The 13,544-nt window shown below is 40.8% G+C and overlaps 1 protein-coding gene across 2 annotated transcripts in view; it reads left to right on the forward strand.

Annotated features, from left to right (window-relative positions):
* The first annotated feature begins 6,028 nt into the window (after positions 1-6,028).
* Positions 6,029-13,544, forward strand: part of calcr (calcitonin receptor) — a 67,670-nt gene continuing 60,154 nt past the window's right edge. Inside the window, exon 1 of one of the 2 annotated variants that reach the window (XM_008421736.3) lies at positions 6,029-6,153. The gene's annotated coding sequence lies outside the window, so the exon portion shown is untranslated. The remainder of the gene's footprint in view (positions 6,154-13,544) is intronic. The other variant, XM_081612976.1, reaches the window with a different exon arrangement.

Below are 13,544 nucleotides of genomic sequence, written 5' to 3' on the forward strand. Positions count from 1 at the left end.
GCAATCGTCAAAAAACAAGCAGCGCTGCGCTAAAGACATTGCAGCGGACAGAACATCCGTCCGGGAGAAGAAGAGGAGTGGACAAACACAATCTACTTGGGAATGTTAGCAATCTTCCAGCCCCGAAAAACCATTTCCCTTTGTCAGCTGCATTCTGTACGACTCTGCGTGAACCGTGTAGATGGGGACGGGAGTGCAATGCATCAGATGAATTTTAAATGTGCCCTGGAATCAGCCCATTAGATTCTTAACTCTGCTATAGAGATAAAACGGGAGCAAAAGGAAGCGTTTCATTTTTTTTTTTTCTTCATGAGTAGGTCATTTGCCTTTTATGTCATACTCCCTCTTCCTCTCCTTCACAGCTTGCAGTAAAAAGCCACTGAGACACCATGGTGTTAAAAAGCATCACTTCCAGCAGCGGTCCTCCCCCAAGCCCCCCCTCTCTGTTATGCATTCAAAGTTGATATTTGTACTTCACTCAGAGGACACAGCCATGAAAAAGCGACTTACTTTCAGAGAATCCCCTCATTATGGTCAGTTCTGGTCAGTGGCGGAGCTAGACTTTTAAAGTTGGGGGGCCAAGGGGGGGCCAGGACTACGTCTGGGGGGGCAAAATTTAAAATGTGTGTGTGCACATATTATATACATATATATATATATATATATATATATATATATATATATATATATATATATAAACTAACCAAACTGAACCAAATATTCAGTTTGGTTATTTAAAAAAATAACCAAACTGAATATTTGGTTATTTTTTAAGCCCCTCTGTCATTTGGCAGGTTATAATTAACACCTTTGACTGGCCCACATGGAGACATGATAGACTTTACGCTACGCTTCATCACAGAGGAAACTAAAATCAATCAATAAAAAGATCCTTTCTGAATATCATCTCATGGACACTAACTAAATGTCTTTCCGGGAGCTGACAGCGTGTTGAAGAGTTATGGACACCTTGGTTAGGAAGCTCTGTTTGGACAGGTAATTTGACAGGTAACAATATTTCGGGTCGGACCAGAATTGTTTGCCTGATGGTGTTCGGGCTTCTAATGAGTTTACATTTAATGAGTTTGGAGCACACAGAGAAAAGCTAAAGAGAATGTGATCTACTTATTGTAGTTTAAGTAGAGGAATAACAGCTGACTGTTGAGAGAGGAAAGAAATTAAAGTGCAGATCCGTTAGGCAGAAACAAGCGCAGAGCGCTGGGCGATAAATGCGCATAAATGCTCGTTACGCTCAAATTAATCACACATGAGACGACAAACGCAAAATATACAATATATAGTTACACTGCTTACGTTAATGTTTTAAAAACAAAACCACTAAAAACTTAACTGAGTTAATATGTCAGATTCCCTCCTCACCTCGTTTTGATAAGAACAGAGAGCAGTTCGCTGGTTTCTGTCCAGAATGTGATCAAGCGCATGCTGACCACTTGGTGCGCAGACAGTTGGTCCACTGTGCGCAGACAGTTTTCTGTGCCACCATTGTGGCACAGAAAACATCGTGGAGCTCATTATTAATCATTATAAGAACAATATATGTCAGAGAATCATCTCTGATCTGGACGCTTTAACGGACCAGAGACTTTGGAGCGTCTAGCGCAGCTGATCTGCTTCTGGAGGAAGTGAAGCGGGATCAGGAACCGATCAGAGTTCTGTCGTCTTCTAATCACGTCATTTTGTGAAATGTTACCTGATTTCAAAAACGTTCTCGCAGAGAAATAGTAAATGTTTCGTTTGATGACTACAAATTGGAAATAAAATGATTTTTTTCTTTGACGGACAACAAAAAACCTCCAGCGCCACCTCTGCTCCAAACTACGAACATTGTCGGCCCCTCTTCGGTTTTTTCTCTTTTTTTGCGGAGAATCAATAAATAACTTATTGGTGTTTTACCATCACCACCAGGTATGAAATGCTTTAGCCTTTGAGTTGCAACCACAGCGCAGCACAACTGAAACATCCAGGAGAAGAATATCAGCTTGTTGTTATGACAAAGGAGGCTGGTATCACGCCTGATCTAAATCTATTTATTTATGTCACATGGACTTATATAAAGTTTTATACATTTTCTTTTCATATATTTATTATTGTTTTTCTTCTTTAGATATTAGGTTGACTATGATTCCAAATAATGTACAGGAATAACCTGGTGCTGTTACGTCAATCATCTGGGGGGGCCACTGGGGGCCAATCAGATGACAGGGGGGGCACTGGCCCCCCCTCTGGCTCCGCCACTGGTTCTGGTGGCGACGGGACAGTGGAGGATGAATGAAATGGAGAAATGTGTCTTAAAAGAAATGGTTGAGGTGGATTAGGTGGCAGAATGACACTGCCTTCCAAAAGTATACCTACACATTTTGTTTGTCTTTATTTATTAGTAATAAATACTATTATTATTATTATTATTATTGATAATAATAATAGCAGTAGTAGTAGCATTGGCTTATTATTACTATTATCATTATTACTATTATAATTATAATCATCAGTGATGTAATGAAATACATTTATTTTACACATGATTTTTTTCCCTCATATAGAGCAATGCATTTTTTCTTTCTTATTTATTAACCATATTAATGCAAACACATGCACTCTGCGCTATGAATACTTGAAGGACTGCAGTGGACTTTGATGATAATATTTGCACACGTCTTGTTTTGCTTCTGTGTCTGTTCACCTAATCTTAATAACTTTATTTGATGTGGATTAAAAAAAAAAGGTTTGAGGCTGCAAAAGATGTGACAGTGAGGTTTGCTTTCCAGCAGGACAGCAGCCCTAACCACACAACTACAATGGAAAGGTTCGAATCTAAGTGAATTCATGCATTGGAATGACCTAGTCAAAGTCCAGACATAATCCCATATGAGAATCTGAAGCAAGACATTCCATATTCTCTTCATCTGGTTTGCAAAGAAGCATGTTTTAGTTTTATTTTTTTTTTTTGGTGAGATTTCTGTGTTTAAAACTGTTGAAAGCTGATAAATACTCCACAACACCTGCAACTTGATGGGCTACAGCAGCTAGAGCTACAAAATATTGACAACAGGAAGCCGAGCAAAAGTGCACTCCACACTTTTCAGATTTTCATTTCTCAATTTCCATCCATCCTTTTGGTAGAGAATTTGCTCTATTTGGAGCTTCCAGGTCTGCGACAGACTGGCGACCTGTCCAGGGTGTATCCCGCCTCTCGCCCGGAACGTTAGCTGGAGATAGGCACCAGCACCACTCCTGACCCCACTAAGGGACAAAGGTGTATAGAAAATGGATGGATGGATGGAGCTTCCAGGTGAGCTCCTCACCTGATCTCTTCAATTTCAGTGACTTGCGCTCCTTAAATATCCAAGGAGGAACACACTTCATAAAGTACATAAAAGGAAAGCAAATTTATAATGTACAGTTTATTTAATATCATATGCTTACAAATCAATATACTAAGAAGGTGGTGTCACCAATAACCTTTTGCAATGCAAGTTTTATTATTATTTGATTGGCCAGACTCCAGTTTATCAACATCATAACAACTTTGGTGAGAAGCCATATCAAAAGCCCTGTTATCAAGCCAACCAGAAACAAGCTTCTACTGACCGTGGTCGGCTGCGTTCGCTTTCTATTCGGAAATTTTGCTTCCTAACTCAAACCAGCAAAATTACAGGTGTGGTGATGCAGAGCAGGGGTTCTGCTTTGGAAACCACATGGCTTCATCTTCGCCGTGCAAACGATGCAATCCTGTTCAAAAATGAGTGCGGAAGACAGGTAAATGGAAAGAGGTGCTGACCGCAGTAGAGACGACACTCAATTTGCTTAAAACTGAATTTAGCATTCTGTCTGTGTTCTCATCCTCAGCTATATCGTCACGACAGAAAAACGAGATCCTGGATTGGAACTGCTAGAACACTTTCTTTCATTTTTGGGAGCTTGAAGTGTGGCAATCGCTCCTCCGTGACTAAACGTGTTGGGAGAGCCTGGTTGGTCGTCTGATCAGGAACCACCTTTAGGAGGTTTTCCAGGCACGCTCCGAGGAAGGAAACCTTGGGGGCAAACCCAGAACTTGCCAGAGGGACGATATATATGCTTTCTGGCTTGAGCAAATATGTGCTTTTTTTTAAGAGATGTCCTCTGTCAATATTCTATCATGTCAACATGAAACACCAGATTTTTAGCAGTGCTCATTAGGAGGTCTCATGTCCTTTGATCGTGCTAAAACAGAATATTGGAACGGCATTACTGGCAACTTGGAAACATTTATTAATGCATGTGCACTAAGGGGTTTTTATGATGTAAAGCACTTTGAACTGCCTTGTTGGGGCCGCAGTCTACTGACTGGTTAAAACCCATACTTCAGATCTACATGGATTTGAATCCTCGGTGATGATCAAGCCACTCATCTATTTGGTTTGACAGACGGTTCTTCAGTAAATTTTCTAGAAAAAGGTTTTCTATGTGCTGAATAAGGTTATTAGCTTGAACTGACCCAAATGTCACTCTCACATTCTCCTAACTAAACTCCTAGCTGGTTCCTTCTGTTAAATCCCCTCAAATACGCTTCATTCTGCCTGTTGTTCCTGTTAATTTTGTTCTGCTCTGGCTCCCTGCATTCCCCATGTTTTTTTTTTTTTTGAGTAAGTTTTTGTTTCTCATTTAAACTTTCACCACCCTCCCAGCTCCTGTCTGCACTTTGGCCCATCAAACTCACTCACCATGACAGTGTCACCCTTAATATTGTCTCTTTGGTGCAGCGGACAAAGAAGATAAAGATATTAACTTAAAATTTAGAAATTTTATTATTGTGTATCTTTTTGTATTATTGTGTACATTTTATTTTTACATTTTGTTTTGCTGCATTTTTATTATGCATTTTTGTACGGCACAATTCTTTTCTCTTCTGTCGAGCACCCACAATTTAACTTTAATTTACAATACAGTGAAAATTAACTCTATTCTATTCCATTCCATCTTGGCTTTCATTGTGTGTAAAGCTGTACTGTGAAAATAATCTGGGAATCTACCAATATGGGTTGCACAAACATGGGGCAAATCCTTTTCTTTTGTTCTCAAATCAAAACTTGCCACCAGCAGATGATATGACTCCCCAAAAATTGCAATTTATTTTTGATATTTGCTTCAAAACCTTTTCGAGGCAGTAGTAGTTATGTTTTCCTTCCTCTAAACTTTCCACGAACATGCTTTTGATCTTGCACAGGCTTATCCCCTGGAAAAAATGCAGATTTTTTTTTTTTGTTGGATAGCAGGCTTCTCCACGACTGCTCAAGTCATAACATTGCCATAACGCAGTAATTCTGTTTTAAAACTAATAGTAATTCTTTTATTATTATTATTATTTTTTTTTAATTAATTAATTTTTTATTTATTTATTTATTTTTTTAAATTAAAAACTGAACAGCAAAATAAACACAATTCCACCGCTTGAAATAGATCGGTCTGCCTAATTAATCTATATAATGTGTAAGTTTCACTCCTTGAATCAATTTGTGGTGCTAAATTAGAAATATTCCAGTTTACTGACATGCACCTGTACTTCACTCTCGACAACAACAGACTGCATTCTTGACTTTTTTTTTTTTTCCTGTCGCTCCAGTGTTTGTTTTAATAGGCTACCGGTGTCCAAAGGAGCGTCCAATCCGCGCGCACAGCCGCTGCGAGCCGAGGTTTCTCCCCGCTGCGTGTCTCAAACTGCACGCAGGCACACAGACAGAGAGGTAAGACGAGGAGGAGCTCCAGCTCCGCAGGACTCGACCGCGTAAACGGAAGGCTGCTCATGCGCTTGGATTATACCGGGCAGAGAACTGTCACTGCTCATAACAGCGACAGCGCACCTTTTACCTCGCTGCTCTGTGCCGCGCGCTGCAGCTCATTTACTCGTCTTCTAATATTAATTAATACATAAATAAGTCTGGATATCCTGCCAAACACTACAACAGTAGCGGCGTTTATGTGATTTTTCTAGTTTTTGTTTTTTTTCTTACCCCACCCTGGATAAAATTGTATAAAAGTATTTTTTCTTTTCACCTGCACTGCTTGAACCGCAGAATCCGTGAGTCGTCGGAGGAAGAGGGACTTTCTCCTTTCGCATCTATAAGTCTCTCCCTGGAACTGCATCATCCAAAATCTGTAAGTCGTCTCAATGAATGTTTTCTTCTCTTAACTTTTTTAAAAAATTTGTATGAATTTATTTTTTTTTGCTGTATTTACTTTTTGTTTTGGAAACTTATGTATGTATGTATGTATGTGTATATATATATATATATATATATATATATATATATATATATATATATATATATATATATATATATATATATATATATATATATAGAGAGAGAGAGAGAGAGAGAGAGAGAGAGAGAGAGAGTGTTTAATAACTCAAAAGCTACATTTCGCATATTTGTGTACAACGGTATGCCAGGAGGGATTTGCATTATATTGAAGCTGCTGATGCAAAACGATCTGCCTGGACATTTTCTTCATATTTATGCTGCTGGATGAATAACAACTGCTTGCATATCTGGCAAAGTGGGAGAAAAATTTAATTCTTGAGTATTTGATGTCTCTTACAATTATTTTCTACTTTAATTAAGCTATTATAACCAGTCTCTTCTGATGGAATGCTGATTGACTTGGTCCTTAATTGAGGGTAATGTTTAGAAATACCATACTCTGATTCTCCTTTGGTAATTTGTTGCTCATTTAGGAGAATTTTCCTGCAGGAACTGTGGTCAAAAGCCTTTGTAGGACATTTGAATTGTGTCTTTTCGGCTCAAAGTCAGAGAAAAGTGAAGAAGGTGATTCCTTTATGTGTGCACACATGTGAGAAACATGTGCAGTTCTTTCACGCGCTGCACTCCTGGATCCTCTGGGTCAAATGATGAGAAGAACCAAGATGAGGCACCTACACAGTGATTAAAGGTTAATGTATGCGACCTTTCTTTGCTTGTTTTATTAGAAACAAGGGGCTAAAGAACAATTCTTTCTTATTTGCACTCGGAGTGTGATATTCACGATCTACTGTCAGTCAAATCGACCTTCTCTACTTCTGTGTGCAGTTTTTTTTTTTTTTTTTTTTAAACCACGCTTCATGGCTGCAGCTCCATATCGATCAACTTAGCAAAGTCACAGAAAATGGGGGGTTTAAATAGGCCTTCCTTCATTGACCCACCGCCCACAATACAGAAACAAAACGAGACAAATTCTTCCAGAAACGCCGCCTCATTTCAGTCTCCAGTCGGCGCACGGAATAGTGTTTTAAATTCAGGAAGACGTCTGCCAATATGTTAGGGAGATTCCTTTGGGTTTCTTACAGCCACAGTGCAACAGCCTGTGCCATCGGGTTTTATTAGAGGCTTGATCGACATCAGAGAGTAGAAAATGCCAAATTCTGATGTACGCATGAGCTGTGCAACACAGAGGAGGACAGGAATAGCAGCAAACACACAATCAGCTTGTCGGAGAAGGAACAGGAGAGAGAGAGAGAGAGAGAGAGAGAGAGAGAGAGAGAGAGAGAGAGAGAGAGAGAGAGAGAGAGAGAGAGACAGAGGGACAGCTGTAAGTGAAGATCTTTACAGACAGGCATGCTCAGATAAGTAAGGTGCCCTGTGGAGAACTGGACTTGGCTGGCTGCGTGTTTGTCTGCTTTCTGGTGGCTCAGAGATAACTCTGTCATCCATCAAGCTGTGAACGAGCGTTCCGCCTCGGTGTGGGTCGACCTGTCTGCAAGATCACAAAACGGGTGGGCGCAGAGGAGACAGGAGTCCAGAGAGCTGCGTGAAGGGAAAGACGTAACTCATTAGAGTTAGTAGTGGGGGATAGTGGGGTAATAGTTTTATTACTAAACTTCAGTAAGGAACAACTCTTCAAAATGATAATTCAGGATTTTCTTTTTAAGGGAGGCTCTGTTCAAAGGTTGCAAACGAGTTGCTTGTTGCAGAGATCCAGATTGTTTAGTTGAGACTCTTGAAGCTTACGGCCCATCAAGGAGGTTTCACACTAAAGTAGATTTCCACCATCTTGAAGCAACTCCAGTCTCAAAAAGCACTACTGTCTTCTATGTAAACACTGTTTTATGAACATTTAAACCATCATGACGTTTCCGTCACATTGGGTATTTGCTCCAAAGCGGATGATTATTTATACAAGAAATGAAGGTTGGAGGCGATGTGCGGCTAATAACCCTCCGGTGTGAAACATTTACTGAGAACAGAGGAAGTTAAGGTGTTTCTAGTTATAGTATCCGCCCGTTGAAAAGTGAAGAGGTGAAAAGGCTAAGACTTTATTATTATTATTGCACCATCTTTTTTTTAATTTTCTCTGACCAGAATAGCTTTCCTCGTTCCACGCTGAGTAGGTGTTTCACACGGGAAGGTTCACCACCTCCTACCTTTATTTTCAGTGTAAATAAGCATCGGCTTCTGTGTAAATATTGCAGACAGTTCACAAAATGCATTCGCGTAAATCTCTGCGAGTGCAGTCTTTGTTCTTGGCCTCTATCAGACCAGCTGTTAGCTTCAGCACACCTGAACTAATCTGGATGAAAAACATCAGATGTTTCTGCTGAAGGTAGGAACATCACCTTCTCACAACTTTCCCACAAAAACCCCAAACTATTCTGTCAAAGCTTTATTCACGCGGCAATTACGTTGTCCCGCTGTGCCTTTTTTTGGACGACGGTCCCTCTGTGATCATGCGGCATGCAGATCGATGCCCACAACTCCCAAAAAGACTCAAGTCAGCGTGCTGCACAAACCAAACTTCTGTGTTCGTCCTTGCCTCTCCACACACACACACACACACAAAGTAATCTAATTGACTCCTGTCACTCTGGGAAGTTTAGCTGACCTGCAACGGCGTTGATAGTCCTTGGTTTTAATAAGGCCTAGTGGTTCATGTTTTATTCATAGATACACGCAATAACTCTGCATGTCTGAGCCTCATAATCGGCAATATGATGAACAAGACAACCTTTGATTAACCACACAGGGCAGTTGACGCGTCTGACACTGCCTTACGCCTCCTTGGTAAGACAAATCACGAAAAGATCACTTGAATTGGTGTGATTACAGCCACGAGGTGACAACACGGGCGAAGCAGAAGCAGCTAGTTGGATTATATGTCCTATCAGGAACTCCGGATTCTAATAATTTCTGCCTCCGCCTTTCTCCACTCCTGTTCGTGTTTTAGATTTTGAACTACAATCAAAAACAGTCCACACCATGAAAGAAAAACAAAGAGTGAAAATAGCCATTCAATTTAGCATCCAACCCTAAAGCCATGAATCAACTACCCACTTCAGCATCATTAGCCACCAGCAGAGTAAGGCTAGTTTTTCTCACATAGATTACACGTCGCATTTATTCACCAAAGGAGGATCGGAAAAACTATTTCTTTCTGTCATGGTGCATGCTTTCCTCCTGGGGGCTGAACCTTATCCCTCACACCACCGATTAAGTGTTTTAGTTTATTATGCACATCCCAATAAAAGGAATGTTACTGAACATCGTAGAGCACTGAACGCATTCTTTCTGCCTATCTCAGGAATTCTGTCTGTTTTATTCTAATAGAAGCTAAACCTGACTAAACAAAACTAAAATTAGATATTCTTTACAGAATAGGAAGAAACTGAAAGGTCACCCAACCTTCTCTTTGTTAGCAAGCCATACATCAGGCTACAACAGATTCAACACTGTGGTTTAACCTTTTCGATTATGAAGTCATTGTGCCAGAGATCTTTGAATCAATAATAGAGCTACATTTATGCTGCTAACGATGTATCATTTGGCAGCCAATGGCTGCCTGTGTGTGTGAGGAGATGCTTTTAGAGATACCCTAGGCAATTTAACTCAAAAGTACTGAGAATCTGGACTGGTTGAAGGATTAGGAGGAGATAATCCTGACTGATCTGTAAATTCAGTCAAACTTCCTTTAAGACAGTTCACTACCTATCCAACCAAACGCCACGTTCAGCTTTTGTCTTTGTTTTGCTGTTTTTCTGTAAACTGTTCTTTAATCGGAATAACATGAACCCTCCCAAAAGCAAGTTCAGTACACAGGTGCACTAGTTACATCACATAAGGCACAAAGCAGCTGTTCAGGCAATTGTACCTCTGGGGATGTATTTTTTTCTTGTCGATTTCCCCATCGTTCCAGCGGGAAGAAGCAAGAGCAACATGTCATTTCAGAAACAACCTTTTGTTTAGGTAGTTGAGTTCAGACTGCACACACAGTGACAAAGTGGACAACTGTTTAGCAAGAAGAAAACTCGACAGATTCATTCCAGTCAGAGAATGAAGACGGTCCCGGTCGTCAGGACGCGATGTTTCAGTTTTGCCAATAGTTTCCGTGAAGGCCGGATGGATTATCAAAGTCAGCAGACTGAAACAAATACGGCTGCAAAATTTTTAAGTGGGATTTGACTCAAGTCACTTAGCTCCCCATGCTTGTCCCTCTCATGATTTCATCGACCCAAATAAACACGAATGAGAATTAGTTGTTTATTTCTCAGGAGACTTTCTTTTCTGAAAAAAAAAGTACTTTTGTCAAGTACTACACTGGAAATTAATACATCACTACCCAGCAGTGTATTTATTTGTTAGAGCGGGATAATATCTTTAAATGCTGCAGTGCAACGAACGCAGCGGTTCTCTTGTTTGTGTGATATGAGTCACGTAATAACTTTATTCATGCATTCATTCAGGGGTCTTGTGCACGGCTCTCCAAGCCAAAAAGAGAATCTGCTGTCGTAAAATTGAATTTCACAGTCATCTGTTTCAGTTATCTTCGCCCCGTTAAGCTGTTTGCCAAGCGCAGGTGGCTGGATTTAGCGGCGGAGGAGCTTGCATCATTTGAATACGAGGAGGCTGGAACTCGGGAGGAGAGGAGCCCATGAAATTAACGGGTGGAGAATGTAATTATCCCAGCGTCACTGTTCGTGTAATACAAGTGAAGCCGTGCATTCCGCGCTGCGACACATCCACTCTAAGGCAGTACTGAATCCACTGCACTTCAGACATTGGAGCAGTCAAAGTAGCATCAGTAGGTGGTGCTAGAATAGAGCGTGTGTAGCTGAAGCCTCGGTAAACAGAGGCCTGGTCAGACGGATAGAGGAGAGAACGTATGTGGGGAAAAAGACAGACACACACACTCGCAGAATGATTCCTCGTAGTTCAGTGTTATCATTAACACGTCTCTGTGTCTCCTCCGGCTTGTTGTGCCCTTCTTCTCCAATAATACCTGAATTCAGTTGGCAGCAAAGCTACTCGGGACGCTGCAGCTGCGCAGCTGGCGGCGAAACGTGCTTCTCCGCTGGCCGGATTTATTGAATGTTCCCAATCTGAAATCATGAAAGATTTATTAGCCACGTCGGCGGGCGTGCACTTTCACATCGCCTTTCAATTATTTTATTGCACACACAAGTCGACACGCATATTTACCGCGACATAAAAAGCAAAACAAAATCATATTAGAAGATTAAAGACCTAAAGCTCTATTTGTCGATTTTAAAAGAAAGCCTTCCCCGGAGCATAGTGTGACTAAAAGATGGGTGCAGGAGCTCATTATTGAGTAGCCGAGAGTCTGAGCAAGCAATTGAATCAAGCATCCTTTTAGCAGTCAATTTTAGTCCTCTTTTCTAGTTCCTAATTTGATTTTCATATTTTGTGCAGTGTAGCAAAAATTGTTGACCCTTCTAAGACCCACCAAATTGTCTGTTCATGCTCCACCCCGCAGGCAAAGGATGCGAGCAAACCCTGTGTTGATATTCCAAACAACTTTTACAATGAATAGGCAACGCTTCTGATCTGAACGGTCTTCTTAGCGACTTCTGATTTTCTCATTTCACATGTACTCTTGGCATTTCTCCGTGAAGTGACTATCTGACCAACGTCTTCAGCTGTTCTGTCTTAGGCAGGCTGTGTATTTAGTTTCATTCTCCTGCAAAATGAACCTCTGTGTCAGTCGTTCTTGCAGCCTCTAATAGGTTCTCCTTCTGAGCAGCTTATCTGTCCCTGCTTAAGTAAAGAATCCCCACAGCATGACTCTTTCAACATTATGTTTCACCATGCGGATATTATATATTCAAGGGGATGTGTGGTTATAGTTGTATTTTGCAAGTTGGAAAAAAAAGCTACATTTTGGTTTCATCTGACCACTGCACCCTGTTCCACATGTTTGCTTTGTCTGTCATATGAGTTGTGAAAGTCTGGTCTTATTGCTCTGTTTAAACATCGAGTTTCTTCTCCTACTTGTCTGTTATTTTTGTCCCACTTGCCTTGGATGCTGGCTTAGGTGGACGATTATGTCTAGGAGGGTTTTTGGTTGTTCAAAGCTAACACTCATGAAATCAAATCAAAATATATTGAAGTCTGCAGTTTTAACAAAAAAAAAATAGAAAATGTCCGAAGAGCATTAATACCTGTTATTTTCATTCCCTTTTCTCTTTTTTCTCTTTTCTTTTAATTGCTTTGAGAGATACCCGTCTTTCCTTTTATTGGATGCCTGTCCATCCTTTTTTTCCTCAAACTTTTCTCACTTTCTCATTCTTTGTCTTCATTTGAACCTTTGTGTCAGCCTTCTGTCATGCAGCCATGTGTGTCGGTAACCACCGACACACATGGCTTGTCTCAAAAAGTTTCTTTTTGAACTCAAAGGGCATTTTATCCTTTTCCTTGGATCAAGTTACAGAGTTTTCAGACAGAATAAAAATAAATTAATCCATTGCAATTTTTTTTATTTCATGTATTTCTAATCAAGACAAATGTCCAGGTGGATGTTTTGGGCCTTTGTTTGGACTCAGTTTAAATTCTTTTGACCCAGCCTCTACATTCAGTACTAAACTAGGCGTCTGTTCATACACATGAAATCAGTCCAGAACCAGCAACAGATGAAGAAACAAACCCACCCATCTGTCTCTACTCTTGGTTCCTTTTATCTTTTACCCCACAGTTGAGTTAATTCACCGCTCATGAAGTTCTCTGCAGCAGCAACACGTCCTCCTGTTCACGACACTCTCCCGTCCCGTAGAAAGGAAGTTGTCTGCAAGTCAGTCATCAAATCATAATCCCTCATCCAAACAGGGGGCTCTCCACTCTCTCAATCAGGTCGTCTTGATGACCTGAACCATCTGAAACAAAGGATGGTCCACAAAGTCCCACATGGTTGTCCCACTTACACTTCTCTACTGTTGCTGACCCCATATCTCCGGTTGTCCTGAACTCCCCGTTCTTGTCCATTTGAAGAACGTTGGACTGGTCCTTCTGCTGATGATGAGGTGTCCTGTTGAAGGGGCTGCTCAGTAGCGTCTTGCTGCAGGAGACTGCTGGATGTCTTTCCTTCTCTGTGCTTTTTCACTGCTTCCGTCTCTGTGGATAATGTCTGTGTTAACTGAATGACATATTCACAACATTGGCACAAACCTTTTGCCCCCACATCCAACACGACGATGACAAAAAGCACCGTCTCTTGCCCAAAAAAAGCACCTTATACGGGGTAGAACCAGTACCGGCATGGACACT

The sequence above is a fragment of the Poecilia reticulata genome, chromosome 11, assembly GCF_904066995.2.
Source record: "Poecilia reticulata chromosome 11, P_reticulata-male-v2, whole genome shotgun sequence".
Lineage (NCBI taxonomy): Eukaryota > Metazoa > Chordata > Actinopteri > Cyprinodontiformes > Poeciliidae > Poecilia > Poecilia reticulata.